General features: G+C 44.3%; 1 long non-coding RNA gene across 1 annotated transcript; it reads left to right on the top strand.

Moving 5' to 3' along the window:
• The first annotated feature begins 7,580 nt into the window (after nt 1-7,580).
• Nucleotides 7,581-12,529, top strand: LOC135309080 (uncharacterized). Its single transcript, XR_010369387.1, has 3 exons — nt 7,581-7,796; nt 10,567-10,614; nt 12,199-12,529. It is a non-coding gene; the product is annotated as an uncharacterized LOC135309080 (long non-coding RNA).
• The last annotated feature ends 334 nt before the right edge of the window (nt 12,530-12,863 follow it).

Genomic DNA, 12,863 nt, shown 5'->3' with positions numbered 1-12,863 from the left:
AGAGATTAAATGTCACACTACCTATTACCTTGCTGTTAAGATATTAATCCTATAGAAAGACATATCAAACTCTGGATTAATCATAAAAGAAAAGTAGTATGATGGCAATGCAATTGCTTTAGGATTCATGATTTTTAAACTTATTTAATGGGGGCAGAAGTTGAGATGTCACTGCCTCTTGTAGCATACTTGTTGTTTTTCAGAATTAGAAAGGCATATGAAAATAACCAGAGTTAGGCCTTGGTTTAACAAAGTGCTTAGCACACACTTAGCTTTAATGTGCTTGCCTTGACTCCAGTGAGACTTATGCCTGTGGTATAAGGCAGGATTAAATCACGTGCTTAATTTTAAGCATCCACTTAAGTGCCTCTTGGTAGGTAGGGCTTCAGCAAGTTAAGTTACATATTTGACACGTTTGCCAGCTTAATAGGATAATTTCAAAACTAAGAAAAGGGAATGAATACGCTGCCTTTATTTATGTTACACATTCTATACAAAATGGTTTCTCAAAGCCCTTTATGAACCATAAACTGAACTGCATTTCAGCAATTGATTTCAAAGCCTTTTCTACTGCAAAAGCATAGCACCAAGAAACCTGGTGAGAGAGCACAAAGACAAAAAGTTTGATACACTCTTGCAGGAGCTGTTGAATATCGAGGGGGAAATCTGAGACCACAGCAACCCAGAAACATGGTGTTAATTTGTAGTTTTAATCTGTTGATGCATTTTGAAAAGACCTGTATTGAGTTAAGCACTGCTCCTGCAGAAGCTATTTACCATCACAGAAAGTAATGGTGACCTCTGTGTCATGAGGAACAAAAATTCACTTCCATTATAAGTGCCCTGTTCTTGTCACTGGGTGAACACTATATTGCCCAAGCCATGAGCCAACCCATTCCATTGGCATTTACTGCTGACTGCATCAGTGATGCACTTTCTGGGCAGGCCTCGTTTTCAATGCTCAGATCAGCCAACGTCCTGTAGTGTCCCATGGCTGGTTACACCTCCTTTTCAGATGTTTTTGGGTGGATTAGTTTTCACCAGAACTTCCCTCAGTTCTTTGCTTTGCTTCTCCCAGGTAAGCCCTTTTCACCCACGCTGACCTAGCCTCAGGCCAGTGTGGCTTCTCAGGGACCATGCACAAAGAGCTTGGTCAGTAGCACCTTCAGAAAACAAGAAATCTGACAACTACTGGAGCTGTAACCCATGGTTTAATATTTGCCTGAAGGGATAGGTGTCTAAAGTAAGCTTTGTATGTGTATAAATTGGATTTATAACACCAATTAGTCACTCCTGACATCAGCTAGGTTGAGCCTGGCTGGACTGGAATCAAACAAGCAGTGAACAAGGGCTCCCTGTTTGCAGCTTCCTTTGTTCCTCCCTGCACAGACTACAAAGAAAAGGTTTCTAGGACACAGCCCCTGTCAGTGTCTGGCTTTACCCTGGCCTTCCAGCTTCATTAGGACAAGGAGCACAGGGATTATATTGCTATGTCATTCAGAAAACACACAAAAAGCCTCAACAAAAAGCATCATCTGGTAATAATGAAATATTCAAACAGGTTTGCAGATGACAGTGCCTGATTCTGACAGGAGAATATTGTTTGGGAGAAGTTATTTGCACAAACCAGTGAATGATTGATGCAAGGACAATGAAAGATTGATGTGTGAAAACACAAAACACATCTGCCCTAATTGAAAGTCCTGAGTTCCTCAGAATTATGGGAGGGGGAAAAATTCCTGCCTATGAGATTCACCCTGTCATCCCATCCTCCAGAAATTTTCTAATCATTCATCCTACCTCTTTCTTTCATACTGATTTCTCCTTGATGCCTCCATCAAAATTATCATGGAGTGACAAACTGTGCATGCATAGAGGACTTGGTAGGAAGCAAGGTTGGAAGCAGAGTAGTTGTAGAGAAGGGAAACAGCAAAGTGAGGGGAACTGCCAGGGAAAATGAGAGCTTCTGCTCAGTACTTTAGCACCCAGCTTACTAGACAGCATCACAGGTGCCATGAAGATCCATTCTGGTGCTTTGGTTTATGACCAACACTAAATTACATAGAGTCAAGAGAAACTCTTATAATCACATATGGTCCTTGCTCCCCCTGTAGTTAATGCTACTATGAAAACTTAAAAAATTCTGAAAAATACCTTGAAAATCATGTGTGTGCATATGCAATTCAGACAAGCCAAAATGGCATCAGGCAGTTTATTCTTGGGAAATACTTTGCAAGGGCAAAAAGATATAAACATGGATTTATCAAATAGTGAAAGGCCAGCCAGGCTATCCATTTGCAAGTCAGAAGGCTGAATGTTTTGGTGGTTTAGTTGTACAGAGTTTGTAAGCTTCACAGTCAAATCTCACTGGCAATACAGCCAGGACATGGCAAATTGAACCTTGCTCTGGATGTCATGCCCAGGTTGTGCTTTTTGGTACACACTGGCACATAACAGAATATTAAACAAGGGTATATTTTCAGTCTCCTCTTAAAATAGTGTGAACTTCTCACTTCAGTGCTTTCACTCTTTGACCTGCTCAAACAGACACCATCACTGCCCTTTTCAGTGCATGGATTATCTGGCACCTGCAAGGCCAGGAGCACTGTTAGGAAACACCAGGGAACCTGCCCAAAAGCATGAAATGGCAGGCATTAACTCTCAGCCAGGGTTCACTGGTAGTTCACAGCATTTCTTGCAGCCAGGAGCTAACTAAAGAGAGTAGAATGCATTTGATATATTTTAAATGTCATTGTTTTCCTGCTAGCCTTGCTGGTGGCACAGAGCACCAGCAACTATGAAGGTAATGATGCCTCAACAATGGGCACCAGCTGAATTGTTAGAAAGCTTCAGTCTCACCCAAGAATTTCCTTGCTAATATTACCAACATTGCCTTCTCAGAGCATTACAGCTCTGAGGAGAAGGCAATGTTGGTAATATTAGCCAGGTAGATGGCTAATATTACCAATACAGCTATGGTAGGTGGCAAGAAATGGAGTTCTGTAGCCTAGAAAGCATCTAAACAGTGGCAAAGAGGTGGTGCAAGGAGACTGGTCTTCCCTCAGCCTTGCAGACTTTAATACAGCAATAAAGAATAAAGACAGAAATAGTCACATGTGATTTTCTGCAGTCAATCTCACATAATCAGTTTTTTGAAAATTACTGGGAGACATTCCTATATAATTATTTAATTTCCAGTTATGCCTGGGAGCTCTGTATTTGAACTCTCCCTTCTCAGAGCAGACTCCGAACAAGCACAGGACAAAAGGTGATCTGGTCCCACTGATCTATCACAGGACAAGCTCTGCCAGACTGGATCAAAACTTCAATGTTTACTAGTTTTCCCCAAAGAACAGCACCCAGGGTTGAAAACAGAGTGTTTTATAAACATACCTTAAAGCAGCTGTTAATTTCTGTTCTATTAACAAAGTAAAAAGAAAGTGGGTGGAGGGTTGCAAGGGGACAAGAGAAGGCCTAAACATTTCCAGTTTATCTGTTACATGCTCATTGCGCTGTGATCTAGTGAGAAAGTTTCTATCCAGGCACTTGAGGGCAACATGTCTGTCACTGAACTGGTTAATTTGGGCACTGAGCAAGCACTGCAATATTCTTGAGTATAACTTATTTGCATGGACCATTAATAGAAAGTGACTTTATTCCTTCTGCTGGCCCTGCTTTGAGCAGGTATTGGTCAGAGTACTCCTTTTCCAACCATGATGATTCCACCCATGGCAAATGCCCTGTCTCTCATCTTTAAAATAGGCTTCCCTTTCCCAACACCTTCTGGACCCCTATAGCTTGATCCTTGTCTCAAGAAAGCTCAGCCTTTGATTTTCCTGTGCTTCTAATCTCTAATTTCACAGGTCAAACCAGAGAGTTTATCTTGAATTCCCCTGTATTTGAAGGGGCTTGGGGGTATCAGAGGGGTTGCTGTTGCAAAGGCTATGCTTATAAAAACACTTCTGGGAAACATGAACTACCCCACCTCTCCTATTAGGAAAAAGCAGTTCTGCTTTAGGACTAAAAAGTGTTGTTTTTACACAGCAACAAAAATAAGGGCTGTCATTGTAACATCTGCTCCTGCTATTGTACTGTGATGAAGTGTAAATCCAAGCTGAGCAGGCTATAAATTGCATTATACCATTGCTCCTCCTGACCCTCTAGTCAGACAAGTTTTCTATTATGAAGACCCCATATTCAGGAGTTTATATCCTGGTTGTAAAAGTTTAGTTTAAGCTGAAAGTTGGTATAAAATACCATAATTCCAGAGTGAATCTCTTTTGTAAACTTGATAACAGCTTGTAATACACTTCAATAACCTCTTTCACAGAAAAAGGATGTACTGTTTAAAATTCACTGCAACCCCCATGGAAGCATTTACCAGTGGAATCACCTTTGGAACAGGCAGAGTAAAATATTACTTCTAGTTTAATCTGCAGAGGAAAAGGCTGAGTTTTGATGCCTCTTTTGGTAAACTGAGGAGGAAAGCAGCAGATTCTTTTTTTTTCTCTGGAAAAGACCAGTCCAGTCATTATAAACTACTTTTAAAGATTTTTTAAGTTAGAAGAAACTTTAGTTACCAATACTATAAAAACCAGAAGCTTCAAAACTATAAAAAAAAATCTATTTCTATTTTTCAAACACTGGGTAAGAAATAAAGATCATATTTGAATATTTTCCCTTCTTACTTACTTGCAAGTTTTCAGCCTTTGAGTTTTAGCTTAGTTCAAACATTTAAGTCAAATATCTTTCCTCTGCAATCTTGATTTTTACTTCAGTTTATTTGATCCCTTAAATCCCATATTATTGTCCCTGTTCTCTGCACAGATTAGCATCGCTTGAAGCACCAGCAGATGAATACAAGAATTCAACTGTTAACCCATAAAGAGCAGACACAACTCAATCTCTTCTGGACAGAAATAGATTCTCAGGAGCTTTTGCTATGAATAAAAGGATCAAAATCTGATCAATATATGACTGAGGGTGAATCACAGCTGTTGCTTTGCATGGGAAAGTCCAGTTCCCAACAGTTTCACAGTAAATAACTCCAGGCACAAAGTAGGCTCGGATTGGAATAAATCCAATCCAGAACAGTCTCAGGGGCTTTGCATTTGAGTGAGACATTATTTCAACACTAAACAGAAGAGTTTTGATTAAGGCATTTTGAAATTGTCACCCCAAAGCTCCTGGGAAGAGAAGCCTCCTTGGGGGAAGCAGTCTGGGACACAAAGCTGTGGTCACTGAAATGAGAGGGATGCCAAGGGACACCAGGTTTCCCTGTCATTGCTCATATTAGTGGAAGCTCTTGTGGAAGACCTGTATGTACAGCTGTCAAGATTTTGACATTTTATCCCCATAAAAGCCTGCTAACCTGATAAATATCCTCCTCTCCCAGCAGGATGCGTTGTTCCTTTGCTGTTTTGGACTAATGAGTGTTGATTGTGATACAGATCTTAACATGACCTAGTCACCAGTCAGGTGAAACTCGTGTCAATTTTTCCATGTACACGCAGAATTAAAATCTTCCTGAGACCTAATGATCCACGAGGTAAGTGGGAGGAAAGGGGAGGAGGAGTGATTAATCTCCCACTGTTTAGCATTGCTTCATTCTTTACAGAGGAACACCTCTTTGCATGAGAGTTTTATAGATTGTATCATCATCCAACACCTCACTATGCACATCCCTGGTCCCTAGGGGGAAATCTAAGGTTTCTTACTCAGTAAAAATCTCCTGAAGTTTTCCTCCCCACAGCTTGCAGAGCTGTTTCACACAGTATTCCACCTGGGCTGACGCAGCTCCATGCAGGCTCCAGGCTGGCAGCACAGCAAGATGAGCTTAAGAAACCCCCACAAGGGATTTGAACTCCCTTCTCTGAGCTTTGTTGGGGGGCCCCAGCTTGGTTTTCACCAAGCTGCTATTGGTGCTGGGGATGTAGATGGCTCAGCAGCACTGAGTGAGGCAGTGCCTTATGGGGCAGCCCAGCTGGCTCTCCTTATGGAACACACAGTCTGCTACACTCCCTGATACTCTGCAAGGCTGACAAGCACTGGTAGCCATTTGGCATACAAAGTATGGAAAGGGAGGAGATCTCACTGTTTCCTGACTCTTCAGTGTCTGTAGATACTTATTTTTTTCTGAGTACTTCTGTCTTTAGTCTCTTCCCAAGATAAAAAATAAAGCTTACAGCAAATGGCATCTCCTTTCTGCAGCATAAGCTTTAAAACACACAGGGAACAAACAACACACAGGGAAGTTCTTCCAAAGATTAGAGTATTTTGTTATTTACTTAAAAAGAGCACTTTGCTCTGATGTTTTTCCTCCTCCATTAATCAGAATTCTTACTGTATGTCATCTCAAACTTCAGGGCATACCCATACTGCTAAAGAGAACATGGTGCAGCCTTTTATCAGGTGGGAATGACTGAGGAAACCAGGAGCACATACTTTGTCTCTCAGGCTGGGCAGAGGGACACAGGAAATCAGCTAAACCACTGTTGGCATTCCCACTGCAGAGGGGCTCTGGATACATTCAGAGATGGATCCCCAGGCCAGGGTTTTCAAAACTTCTGCCTGTGATTCTCCTGCATCTTTAGACAAGGATCAAAGATTGATCCACAGTAAGCACAACCCACTGCTGTCCTTGGCTACCTGCCTGCATCCACTGCTGGAGTAAGAGATGGTGTGGACACCCTTTCTCTTCCTTGAGTGCTTACCTGAGGGGCAAGGAAGGCACAGGTAGTCCCACAATTTCCTTCTGTCCATCCTGTGGGATGAAGACTACCAAATACCTCTCTTCCTCACTGCAGCACATGAGGATAGGTTTTCTTCCTTGTCCACTCACTCTTTCGTGGCAGCTCCTCCAGTGTTCCCTGAGCTGCTGTAGTCACTCCTTCTCTTTTGTTGTCACGGAGCAGTAAAAGCAGAAGGCAACAGAAGGGAAGATGTGAGCTGAGGAAGACCACAACACTGGAGGTAACGGGGTCTATCAACAATGCCAGAAAAACCAAAGGCGACACAAGTCCAGAATCCATGCAAAGAATACACAGCAGCAAAAGAAGACAGAGACAAGGCTGCAGCCTTGGTCCAAGCACCATCCATGAGACAGGGCTGGAAAGATGCAACCTACAGCCCTGGGCTGGGTCTGAAAAGAGCTTCTGCAGCAGGGCTGAGAGCAGGTACATGCACTGCACAACTTGGGAGGGTTGAACCCCCTGGCCTTTGCTGAAGTGGGATCCTCAGACCCAGGGGCAGGGTGTGGATGTGGGTCCCAGCTGAGGCTGGTTAGGGTCATTTGAGGCCTATTCATGCCCTGACACCTAATTACATTTTCCACACAGTCCTTCTCCATCTTCTGTGGCCTGGGGTCCCAGCCCTGCCTGGGACCTGACGGTGTTTTTGCAATGCAAATAACACAGCAGTTAATCCGTGATGTGAATTAAATTCATGTCAAGTTCTACTTGAAGGGTGCCCACGCAACCTGCCAGGAGGAGTGTAACTGCTAATTAGCACCCATGTTGGCTGTCGGGTGAGGACATGAAATGTGTGAATGGAATACAGAGAATAAACTACCCACGCTGGGAAACTGCAAGTTGACACAGCCTTTTCTATGCCAGATTTTCAGTGCTCTAATAACAGATATCATCAAAAGGGAAGGGAACTCATAGGGCTGTAGCATTTCAGACACAGGAGACTGAGAATCAAGATTTTGGATACAAATAATATTGAACTTTACAGGCAAAGGTACCTTAAGAGATATGTGTAAGCTACAGTGAAACCCTTAGTGCTGTTTTAAAAAGGTAAGATAAGCAAAAAGAAAAGGAAACTAAACTGTTTTGGTTCCTCTGTGTCTCTGCACCCTCACCCTGCTGGCAATATGGGTAGCTTCCCAGCTTCTAACCATATTGATTTTCTTAGCAGAAAAAGCCTAAGGTTATCTAAACAGTTTAGATTCTTGATTCTTTGTGTTGAATTCATTATTTTCTTTCTGCCCGGATATGCTACTCTGTGTTGCACATGGTGCAGCAATCTATAACCTGAGCAGAAATTGTTCACAGAGCTGGCCAGCAATGGAGGCGGGTGTGTGCTCTGGTGATTAACACATCAACACTCCATCACCGGCCAAGATTTCCATTAGGACTCCTCAGAGGGACAATGGGCCAATTACTGGTGGTGTCAGAGGATGCAGTTCCCAAATTTGATGTGTTTCCTTGTTTCCTGAGCTGTGTTCAGCCTTGCAGCACCAGCAAAAGGGACCCTTTGAAGGTATTTCCCACCAGGGCAGCTGGTACTGTCTTTGCTGAAATGCTTTCATTTGTTTCATCCCAAATGCAGAACAAAGAGAAACAAGAGGAGTTTCCAGGGCAGGAATGTAATCATTTGCATACCAGGTCATCCCATCTCTGTCAAATCCCTCTTGTACCTGAGATTTTAGAGGCAGGTGAAAGTCTCTTGCTAGGGCTGGTACACACAGAAAACCTGGCACGTAACACAGGCATGAGATGTGATTTCTCTCCAGCTCAAGGCCACCATAAATCACTGGCCACACTCCTGCCTTGGAAAAGTCACCCAGGGCAGAGTAAATCCATTTGTCTGGGTAGGAGCTGTGCTGGAGCAGCAGAGGACGGGACACTCCTGCAGGCAGAAGTGTTTCAGAATCTTTGAACTCTGTGCAACAACTCCATTGGGCTGGAACCAGGTTCATTGGCAAAGCAGGTATTGCAGCTGAAGGCCTCATAGTACAGAGCACAGGTGGGATTTGACTGCTGAGCAATGCACGTAGCCTTGAGAAGCTTCTCTTCCTTGAGGAGGAAGGTGAAACCTCTTCAAATCACTCTAACACTCCATCTAGGTTCTCCATCCACTGTAAACCCCTCTGCTCCTCCCACTGACCAGGCAGACTGTTGCATGGCTTGTGCCAAAGCATGAATGGAGGGGATTGATCATGCCTGGGTGCTGCTTGTCACCCCACTTCATGGTCTGTGACCTGTGCCTGATTGAACACCAGCAAGCAGCCCCTCCATCTCAACATGCCTCAGCCACCCCTCCAGTGCTGCTAGTCCCAGCTGTAATTGTCATGGAAAAAGCCCTTGGAAGCAGTGTTTTATGGAAGGACAAATAGATTCTGACCAGAGTCCTGCAAGGCTGGGAAAGAATCACCACAGGCTGTACATGGTGTGCTGGGACAGGCTGTACTATGGCTGCTGGTGGGTAGGTGACTCTGCTTTTTTTTTGTGTGCTATATTCAAGGAGCTATTAAACCAGCTCTCTTCCAGCATTGTTACAGATGCTGCTCTGATCTGCTGCATTAAGTAATTTGTGCTTCTGCCCCAGAAAAGAATTTATTTCCTCTCTGTGCTGGTGACAATGCTAATATTAGTGAGTGTTACTGAACCGTTTCACATCTGCTCCAACAGCAGCTGCTCTGCAGGAGGGTGACTTGACAAGGGGACAGGGCACAAGAGAAAAGTCAGGCTAGGTGCTCAACAGAAGGAGCAGGAAGGAATGGCTGGAGACTATGGGCAGCTGGAGAGGGGCATGCAGCACTCAGCACCTCAGGGATGCAAAGAAGGATATAAATACAATATAAACAGATCTCTTCCCAGATGCATGTTTGAGTGGTGTGAAATGCCCCATATGAGAGGGGTCTGTTGCATAATTTTCACCAGGGAGGCCTGTGGGGATGTGTCAAATTAGCTCTGCTCAAAACCTGCTGGGAAAGCAGTCTGGCAAAGAAAATAACAATTTGTAAATTTTCTTTTCTCTTGTGTTAGCAAAAATCAGGCTCAGACCATCCTGATTCTGAGGCAAATATGTTGAAGTTCATGTCTGTACTTCAGCAAAGCAAAGAGGCTCACTGGCAGCCAACAGCTCTGCAATCAGGTGGTCCTTCTCCTAGAGGGGTCAAACCAAACCGGGGAGTACCTCTGATGGACAACAGGGTGAGACAGAGCCCTGGTGGTACGAAGCAGTGCAGCTCTGTTCTCTTACTGGGTTACAGGTTTTGCAACTGGAACAGTCCCCGCACTGATGTTTCCCTGTGCAGGGGATGCTGTGTAGCTGACTGTGGGAACCAGGCTTCTAACCCATTTTAGTGATTTTAAAGGGATATGATCCCTGACTTACACTCTTACTGCATTCCAGCAGGTAAGCAGGTCGGTTCTGGATCTGTGGAGATGAAATGGAAAGCCATTTGGTCAACATATCAAGGACTAAATTGGAAAATTCAAGAACTTACAAGTGTAATTATATTTTTTTTTGTCCACTCTATAGAGCCACTCAGGGCTGGGGCTGGAATGTGTCTCTAGTGCAGGGAGAAGGTAGACCAATGGAAAGCAATGCAGCAAACTACATCCAGCTGAGGAGGGGGATTTCAGGCTTCTTAAAAAAACTAGATCATTATTTTTTTCTTCCCAAATAGCAGGGATTTGCAAACCTTCCCTCTCCCGGCAGAGTTACGGCCCCTTCCGTGACTCTGGGACAGAACGGCCCCACGGGGAGCGCGGGCTCCCGCAGAAAGCGCATTTCACAAACCTCTGTCATGTGAAAACAAGTTTTCCTCCTGTGCAGGGCTGAGACCAAGACACAGTGAGAAACCGGCAGCACTAAACCCTGCATGTAAGTGCATTTCATGGTTTTAAATCCCGGGAAGATGCCCTGGACGGAGCCCGTCCTTGGCCGGCTGCTGCAGGGGGTGCTGGAGATCGCGCTGCGCCAGGGCCGTGCACTGCAGGCTTGTTCACTTCTGAAAAGATTTATTTGTGTTGTAAAACTATCTGCTGCTGAATGGATGAGAAGAAATATGTGAGGGAAACCATAATCATTTAATACTTATTCCGTTTATTTTCTATTCGTTTAGCAATGGTGGCATTCTCATTATAATTAAAGGGAGATGGGTGGCCTTCTAATGCTTTTCCACATGTGTTCCTTCCTTCCCTTTGAAACTGCTTGGCAGATTTGGGTCATATATTTTCTTCCTATCGTTCAGCAGGGGAAGAGGGGAAAAAAATTCCCAGCACCAATCTTTTCTAATACTTCTACATTATTTCAATCCAGCAGAGGTTTGCTCTGCCTCAAGCTAAAGAAAATCTATTAGGCTCTTTAAAGAAGTAAGTCAAAGGGGATGCATCCAGGATAAGGTCAGGCAAAGATGTGTACAGCAGAGAATGATAGTACTCAATATCATTGCTTTGGCTGCCTGGAAAAGTTCACCCCACAGGAAGACAAACTCCACTTAAACTTGTCTCTTGTCTTCAAATGTCTGCAAGCTGGAGGCAAGCACTTTACACTTTTTCCTGGCACTTGCCTGAGATAGGTGGGAAACAAAAATTCAGAGGGCAGGACCAGATGTGCAGTGCAAACTGAGAAGGGGTTAAAGCTGGAACTGCCCAAAAGTCATGTTGCTGCTATCTTCTGGGCATTTTAGAGCATGCTTAATAATGCACATATTAAACAGCTAGTGCTTGTAAAAATTGTTACAGGTAGCTTTTTACTTAAAAAACAGCACGTGCAGCTCATCAGGGCACATATTTAAGCAGATGATTTATGGTTAAGCTAGGCGTCTGTAAACCTGTATTGTTGCACCCACTGCTACAGATTTTTTTGTTCAGGGTGTGAGATAGGGACAGAGCTGCTGGAGGTTCCTGACACACTCCCAGACAGTTGCACATGGAACAGTTTCAGAAATTAGGATCCTTTGGAGTGTGACTCAGCCCACACAAGACACTGTGTCTGTGGAAGGTCCCGTCTGTGCTGCTGAGTGTAGCAGGGCATGAGGGTGACAGCTCAGTTAGACACCTCATGTCAGAGGGAATGAATACAGAAAGTGCTGCTGAACTGCATCTTGCCTGCTTTTTTTGGAGTTTGGCAGTTAATGAGGGCTCAGCATCAGCCTTGGCACATCTCTGGTTCTGTGACAGTCAGGTACCAGTAGCTCCTCCTGCCTTGGTTTTGATACATCCCCAAGCAAAGAAACAGTCTTTTTGTCTATCTGGAAAGTGAAGACAAAGAGGGAGATGGCAATGTGTAACTTTCTGCCATTTCTCCAGCTGATCCAGCTCCACAGCAGTTTCAAAATACCCTCAGCTTTGGCAAGCAATGCTTTTGCTCCTACTCCTTTCCTTTGGCTGTCTCTTCCCTCTCCAAATCCTGGAACTCTCACAGAGTTTTCTTGTTGACTCTTTAACCTCCTCTGTATTGCAGGTGTTGTCCATGAACTTCTAAAGCACCACAGCCATAGAGGAAAGGGGAAAACTAGTTTCATTTTGAAATCCTGGTCTGTAAAACCTTTTATATAGCAGCGTGCCAGGAGAGAAAATATAATCTGAAGAGGATGTTTTAGAAGCAATTTCACTTTCCCCACTTCAGCAGCTCTGGAGTGCTGGAGGGAGGATGCTGCAGGAAGAAGGATAACCCTGGTGCCATGGTGCTGCCTGGCATTTTCCTATCAGCATCAGGCTGAACACAAGCTTGGAGTGCACACTGAACTCTGCATGGCCATTCTGGACCAACAAATTAAAGGCAGTGGCCAAGAATACCCTAAGCAGTGGTGACTGAGGGGTCTGGCACCAGTAATTTAAAATGTCACAAATTGGAATTTCCAAACCCCTAATCTCTGAAGTACTGAAGTTGCCAGGAAGGTTTTGCAGTGGCTGTTGGTTGGGCAGCCCTGACAGCTGCCTCTAAACACCCTGCCAACCTCCTGCCAGCAGCATCCCCAGCCATGGCTTGGGGAGCTGTGGAGAGCAGCTCTGAGATGTACACGGGGTCTGCTCCTCCACAGCCTGAGCGTGGCCCTGCTCATTGTTGCTGCTGCGAATTGTTCTCCAGAGGAGTCCCACAGCAGTGGGGTGTGCTCTGCTAAGAAA

This window comes from Passer domesticus, chromosome 10 (assembly GCF_036417665.1).
Source record: "Passer domesticus isolate bPasDom1 chromosome 10, bPasDom1.hap1, whole genome shotgun sequence".
NCBI lineage: Eukaryota > Metazoa > Chordata > Aves > Passeriformes > Passeridae > Passer > Passer domesticus.
Note: the sequence above shows the minus strand (reverse complement) of the source record. Positions and strands in the feature narration are given on the sequence as shown.